We start from the raw sequence: 6,538 nt of genomic DNA, 5'->3' as shown, positions 1-6,538 counted from the left end.
CTTTTGCTTAGGATTATGGCCTCTGGTTCCATCCACGTTGCTGTCAAGGACATGATTTCAATCTTTTTTATTGCTACGCACTGATCGTCTATTTAAAAGCCTCTGAAGATCATCAAGAACTCTCTGGGTAAAGGAGCAGAGGTGGGGCCTTTTCCAACCCTGGACCCCAGATGACCATGATAGGAAAGCCCCCCAGAGAAACCTACAGGAGGACCCACCAGTTCCAGGGACCTCTTCCTGGGATACCCCTGATTCAGAGCTGGCATCGCCAAACTGACCCTGCCTAGGGAGAGGGACAACCTGAGGGCCAATGCCGCCGAGGGAGCCTCTGCTGCCTTTACAAGGGAGAAGGCTGGTTTCAGCCGACACCACACCAGCCTCAAAAGAGATGTTATAAGAGGGACTCGGGAGCCTCAGGAGCTGTGCTGGGGCACCCCAGACGCCCCAGTTCAGTGGCTGAGTCCTCGAAGGCTGGGTGAGACAACAACCCCATCACCTCCCTCCCATCTTCCCAGGCCATCTCTGCCCTCCCACTCCTTACTCACCCCTTCCTGAAGCTTCACTTGCTAACCCCAACCCATTCAGAACTTGGCAGAGTTGGCAGAGGCTTCAGTCCATAAGTCCTTTTTTTTTTTTTTTTTTTTTTTTGAGATGGCGTCTTGCACTGTCACCTGGGCTGGAGTGCAGTGGTGCAATCTCGGCTCACTGCAACCTCTGGGTTCAAGCGATTCTCCTCCCTTAGCCTCCGGAGTAGCTGAGATTACAGGTGCCGCCACCACACCCAACTAATTTTTTTGTACTTTTAGTAGAGACGGAGTTTCATTATGTTGACCAGGCTGGTCTCGAACTCTGACATCGTGATCCGCCTGCCTCGGCCTCCCAAAGTGCTGAGATTACAGGTGTGAGCCACCGCGCCTGGCCTCAGCCCTTAAATCCTAAAGTCCAACCTTCCAATGACAGTTGTTCTCTGTCTTCCTGTGTGTTTGCTTGTCTCCCTGACTACACTGCTAACTCCCCAGGGGGAAGGGAGTCATCTGTGGGTTTATATTTCCTCCCTCTCCCTCGGTACAGGCTCAGGCGAGGAGTCACACGTGACCTTGCTGACAGGCTGGCCGTCATTCTTGGGGCCAGGACTAACCTCCCCACCGCCTCCAGTCTTAGGGTGGCTAGCTGTCCCCTTACTGAACCGTGTGGGCAAATGCCAAACTCTGTGGACTTGATGTCAGAGAAATAGTGTCCCCCATACCTGCTCCAGCCAGAATGATCCTAGGTCAGCTCCCGTCACTCCCTTGCTATCCATCTCCATCTGAATAATGTCAGGCCCGTGAGGCTTTGCATGTGCAGCCCCGGCTCCTCCCCGACCCCCTGCCCCACTCCTCCTGCTCCTTTCCCTCCACTCAGCCTCCCGCGGTGAGGTCACACACTCCGGCCTCAGAGCAGTGAGCCTGCTCTCCCCTTTCCCTAGAACACTTCTCCTCATAGCAGGCCCCTCCGTGCATTCAGGGATCTGCTCAAAGAGAATTTTCCTTCCCTCCCAAAACAGCAACGCCTGCAGTGACTGCTCCTTTCCCTGCTGCCCTACTGTGTGGCAATCACTCCTTTCATCCGGCCCCTCGAGATGCACCCTCCTAGGCCCTGGCAGGCTGGCGCTGGTAGGGCCCACATCAGCAGTTCCCCTACCCCAAGCAGAGAGCAGGTAAGACAGTGTGGAAGGAGGGAAGGAGAGTGAGGTGCGGGTTCTGATTTCCTGGGTTGGTTCCCTTCCTGCAGGGCTCTGCATGCTGGCCATGCTCCCGGACCTGAAGCCTCTGCTCTTGCAGAAGCCTCTCCCATGGGCCTCTCCCCAAGTTCTAGCTGCCCCTCCCCTTCTCCGTTCCCAGCCCAGGTGCTATACCAACCCTTGGGCTTCCTCTGGACCCTGCCTACACTTTTGGAAGTACTCCCTTGACTAAAACCGTCTTCAAACATCCAACCCAGGTACACTGTCACTTTCCTTCCAGGACCCTAAATTCACCACCTGACATGACAGGTCTGCTGTTGGTGAGCTGTTTGCCCCAGCTAGCCCATGAACTCACAGAAGGGGAAACCTTGCTCTAGCTGCCGCCGAATCCCAACATCTATATCAGTACTGTGTGTAGCAGAAGCTCAGTAAGTGTTTGTTGAATGCTAGAGCTGGCTCACGCCTGTAATCCCAGCACTTTGGGAGGCCAAGGCAGGTGGCTCACAAGGTCAGGAGTTCAAGACCAGCCTGACCAATATGGCGAAACCCCATCTCTACTAAAAATACAAAAATTAGCTGGGCGTGGTGGTGCACGCTGGTAATCCCAGCTACTCAGGAGACTGAAGCAGGAGAATTGCTTGAACCTGGGAGGCAGAGGTTTCAGTGAACCGAGATCGCACCACTGCACTCCATCCTGGTGAAAGAGCGAGACTCCCTCTCAAGCAAAGAAAAAAAAAAAATACAAAAATGAGCTGGGCCTGGTGGTACACACCTCCAATCCCAGCTACTCAGAGGCTGAGGCAGAAGAATGTCTTGAACTTCAGAGGCGTGAAAGGTGGAGGTTGCAGTGAGCAGAGATTTTGCCACTGCACTTCAGCCTAGGTGACAGAGTGACTCTGTTTCAAAAAAAAAAAAAAAAATGGCAGGGCACAGTGGCTCATGCCTGTAATCCCAGCACTTTGGGAGGCCAAGGTGGTGGAGTTCAAGACCAGCCTGATCAACATGAAGAAACCCTGCCTCTACTAAAAATACAAAAAGTTAGCTGGGCATGGTGGCTCGCACCTGTAATCCCAGCTACTTGGGAGGCTGAGGCAGGAGAATTGCTTGAACCCAGGAGGTGGAGTTTGTGGTGAGCCGAGATCACGACACTGTATTCCAGCCTGGGGGGCAAAAACAAAAGTCTGCCTCAAAAAAAAAAAAAAAATGTGTTTAATGAGTGACTGAATAAGGGGAGGATCAATGTAATCTGGAGAGAAGGCACAGAGGCTGGAAGACAGGCAAGGTTTTAGGAGGTGATGGGGAGGAAGGGCTCTAACAAAGCCAGGGGATACCGCAGTGATGAGAATGGCCTCTCCTTGGGGTGTAAAGACCCTCGCTTATGTCCTTCTTAGCACTCCTCCACTGTCTGTCATAATTTGGGGTTTCTTTGTATGTCTTCCCACTGGAATGAATTCTCTGTAGGCAGGACCCACAACTGCCTTGTTCACCACGGTATCTTCAGAGCTGGCATAGTTCCTGACATGCCCAGATTGGTAGATTGATATTAATTAATTATTATTATTATTATTGAGACGGAGTTTCGCTCTTGTTACCCAGGCTGGAGTGCAATGGCGCGATCTCGGCTCACCGCAGCCTCTGCCTCCTGGGTTCAGGCAATTGAATTATTATTATTTTGAGATGGAGTCTCTCTCTGTTGCCCAGGCTGGAGTGCTATGGCTCGATCTCGGTTCACTGCAATCTCTTCCTCTTAGGTTCAAGTGATTCTCCTGCTTAAGCTACCTGAGTAGCTAGGACTACAGGTGCCACCATACCCAGTTAATTTTTTTTTTTTTTTTTTTTTTTGAGACGGAGTTTCACTCTTGTTACCCAGCCTGGAGTGCAATGGCACGATCTCGGCTCACCGCAACCTCCGCCTCCTGGGTTCAGGCAATTCTCCTGCCTCAGCCTCCTGAGTAGCTGGGATTACAGGCACGTGCCACCATGCCCAGCTAATTTTTTGTATTTTTAGTAGAGACGGGGTTTCACCTTGTTGACCAAGGTTGGTCTCGATCTCTTGACCTTGTGATCCATCCGCCTCGGCCTCCCAAAGTGCTGGGATTACAGGCTTGAGCCACCGCGCCCGGCCCTCCCAGTTAATTTTTTTGAATTTTTAGTAGAGATGGGGTTTAACCATCTTGGCCAGGCTGGTCTCGAACTCCTGACCTCAAGCAATCCGCCCGCCTTGGCCTCCCAAAGTGCTGGGATTATAGGTGTAAGCCACCATGCCTGAACCAGACTGATATTTAATAAATGAAAAGAAAAATGAATTATCCGAAAGAAACAATGAATTGGCAGAAGACCTCAGAAGCCCAGTTGGGCCACTTGGACTTGGAGTGGAAAGCAGGAAGGAGGACCTGCAAGTTCTATGGCAAGGGAGAGAAGACAAAGCGGGGGCCGTGGGAAGATGATCCTGGCAGGGCTGGTGGCTGGGAAAGAGCAGGGTACCTACTCAGCCATCCGGGGAGGCAGCATCAGGCTGGCCAGGAAGAAAGAGGGGCCACAGTTCAGTGACTGACTGGATACAGATGAACAAGGAGGAAGACATTAAGTGTCTCAGTCCAGGGGACTGGGTGGGGGGCTGGGAAAATGAGATCACGCTGTCCAGCCTGAGGTCCCAGCCCAAGGAAAGCACTCGGGGGTTGGCTGCCATTATCCTCACTGTTTCTAACCTCTGGCTCAAGTGGGAAGGCTGTGAAGTAGAAGTGGTTTTAGGGGAAAGGGAGATCGACTCTGGCCATGTTGAAATGAAAGTATAACTAGACAGCTGGTTGCCAATGCGTCCTGGAGAGGTGATGCTTAATCATTTGAGGTCAGGAGTTTGAGGCCAGCCTGGCCAACAGGGGGAAACCCCGTCCCTATTAAAACTACAAAAATTAGCCGGGTGTGGCATTGTGTACCTGTAATCCCAGCTACTCAGGAGGCTAAGGCAGAGGAATTGCCTGAACTCTGGCCATGACTCTGGAGGTGGAGAAGCAGACGAGCTGTCTCCATGCATACACAGAGGGCGAGTGTTTGGGACCACCATGGCTGACAGGACTGGAGGGAAGAGCCAGGAAAGAAAAGAAAGGCCAAGAATAACAAGGAAAGTGGGGCAGTGTCATGGAAGTCAAAGGAACGATGTGGAAGAAGGAAGGGGCAGCCAGCACAGTCATATGCCAGGAGCAAAAGCAAGCGAGCTGGAGCCCACTGAGAGCCCCCATCTTGGAGAAGCACCTGCCTGCTGGCCTCCGGCGTGGGTTGGGGGAGCTGATGGTGCAAGGCAGGGGGTGCATCGTTAGTAGAGGGCTTGCTGCCTGGCCCAACAAGACATTCCTGGGCACACACACTCCAGCCTCAGTTACAGCAGAGACTGCCAACTGTCCCACAAATCCACTCTTTCCTTCTCCCCATGGTGACAAAGCTCTCAAATTTTACCTAGACAGAGACATCCAGGTAAAGACCATATTTCCTTGATTCTCTTGTAGCTAGGTGGGGCCGTATCACTAGGAGGGAGCAGCTTCCAGGTCCTGCTTAGGAGGAAGTGAAAGCTTGACTTCATACACCTCCCCTCTCCTCCAAGGCTGGAATGTGGGCCCAGCAGATGGGTTGGCCACCATGCTCCATCATGCAAGCAGCACCTAAAGCAACAGAGCAGCCAAGAGGCAGAAGGGGCCTTGATACCACCACCTCACCCACCCAGCCTGGACCACTCACCAAGCTTTCACAGAAGCCACATGCCTCTCTAACTTAAGCCACTCGATTTTGGGGACTTTTTGTTAGGATAGCCTAACTCATATGGGAACACAAGATTTAATCCAGCAGAAATGCCACCTTAGATCGGACCAAAAGTTGCTCAACTGATCTCTGCTAGAGGCCCCAGGGATAGTGAGAGGTCACTGGCATCTCTCTTGACAAGATCCTTCCTTGTCACCTACCAGGAAATCCTCAGTCTCCTTGACGCTGTTACAAAGCCATCATTCATAAACAGGTCAAAACCATTCACAAGGCTAGGCAAAGTGGCTCATAACTGTGATCCCAGCACTCCGGCAGGCTGAGGCGGTAGGATCCCGCGAGGTCAGGAGTTAAAGACCAGCCTGGCTACATAGGGAGATCCCGTCCCTTCAAAAAATTTAAAATTAGCTGGGCATGGTGCCGTGGGAGGTGGGAGGATCGCTTGAGCCCAGGAGTTCCAGGTTACAGGGAGCTATGACAGTGTCACTGCATTCCAGCAAGATCCTGTCTCTCTTAAAAAACAAACAAAAAAAACTGCCAGGGGAGTTTTGTAATCCCAGCACTTTGGGAGGCTGAGGCAAGTGGATCACCTGAGGTCGGGAATTCGAGACCAACGTGGAGAAACCCCGACTCGACTAAAAATACAAAATTAGCCAGGCGCCTGTAACCCCAGCCACTCGGAGACTGAGGTAGAAAAATCACTTGAAGCTGGGAGGCGGAGGTTGTGGTGAGCCGAGATTGTGCCATTGCACTCCAGCCTGGGCAACAAGAGCAAAACTCCATCTCAAAACAAAACAAAACAAAATAAAACAACAACAAAATCCTTCACGAAAGTTTTTTTTTTTTTTTTTTATCTACTTCTTTAAGGAATGAACATGAGCTGTGATCGATCGGTGGCCTCCGCCTGCCTCACATCAGCCCTAAACTGGTTCCATTTCTAGCTCCCTTTCACCTCCCACCCACAGGCCTGTTGAGCGCGCAGGTGTGTGGTGGGAATCGCCTTGCACACAGCAGTGCTCAGTGCCACTGAGCCTCAGAACACCAACAGTTGTAAGGCAACAGCGCCAA

Source organism: Saimiri boliviensis, chromosome 4, assembly GCF_048565385.1.
Source record: "Saimiri boliviensis isolate mSaiBol1 chromosome 4, mSaiBol1.pri, whole genome shotgun sequence".
Taxonomy (NCBI): domain Eukaryota; kingdom Metazoa; phylum Chordata; class Mammalia; order Primates; family Cebidae; genus Saimiri; species Saimiri boliviensis.
The sequence above is the reverse complement of the archived record's forward strand: the minus strand, read 5'-3'. Positions refer to the sequence as shown.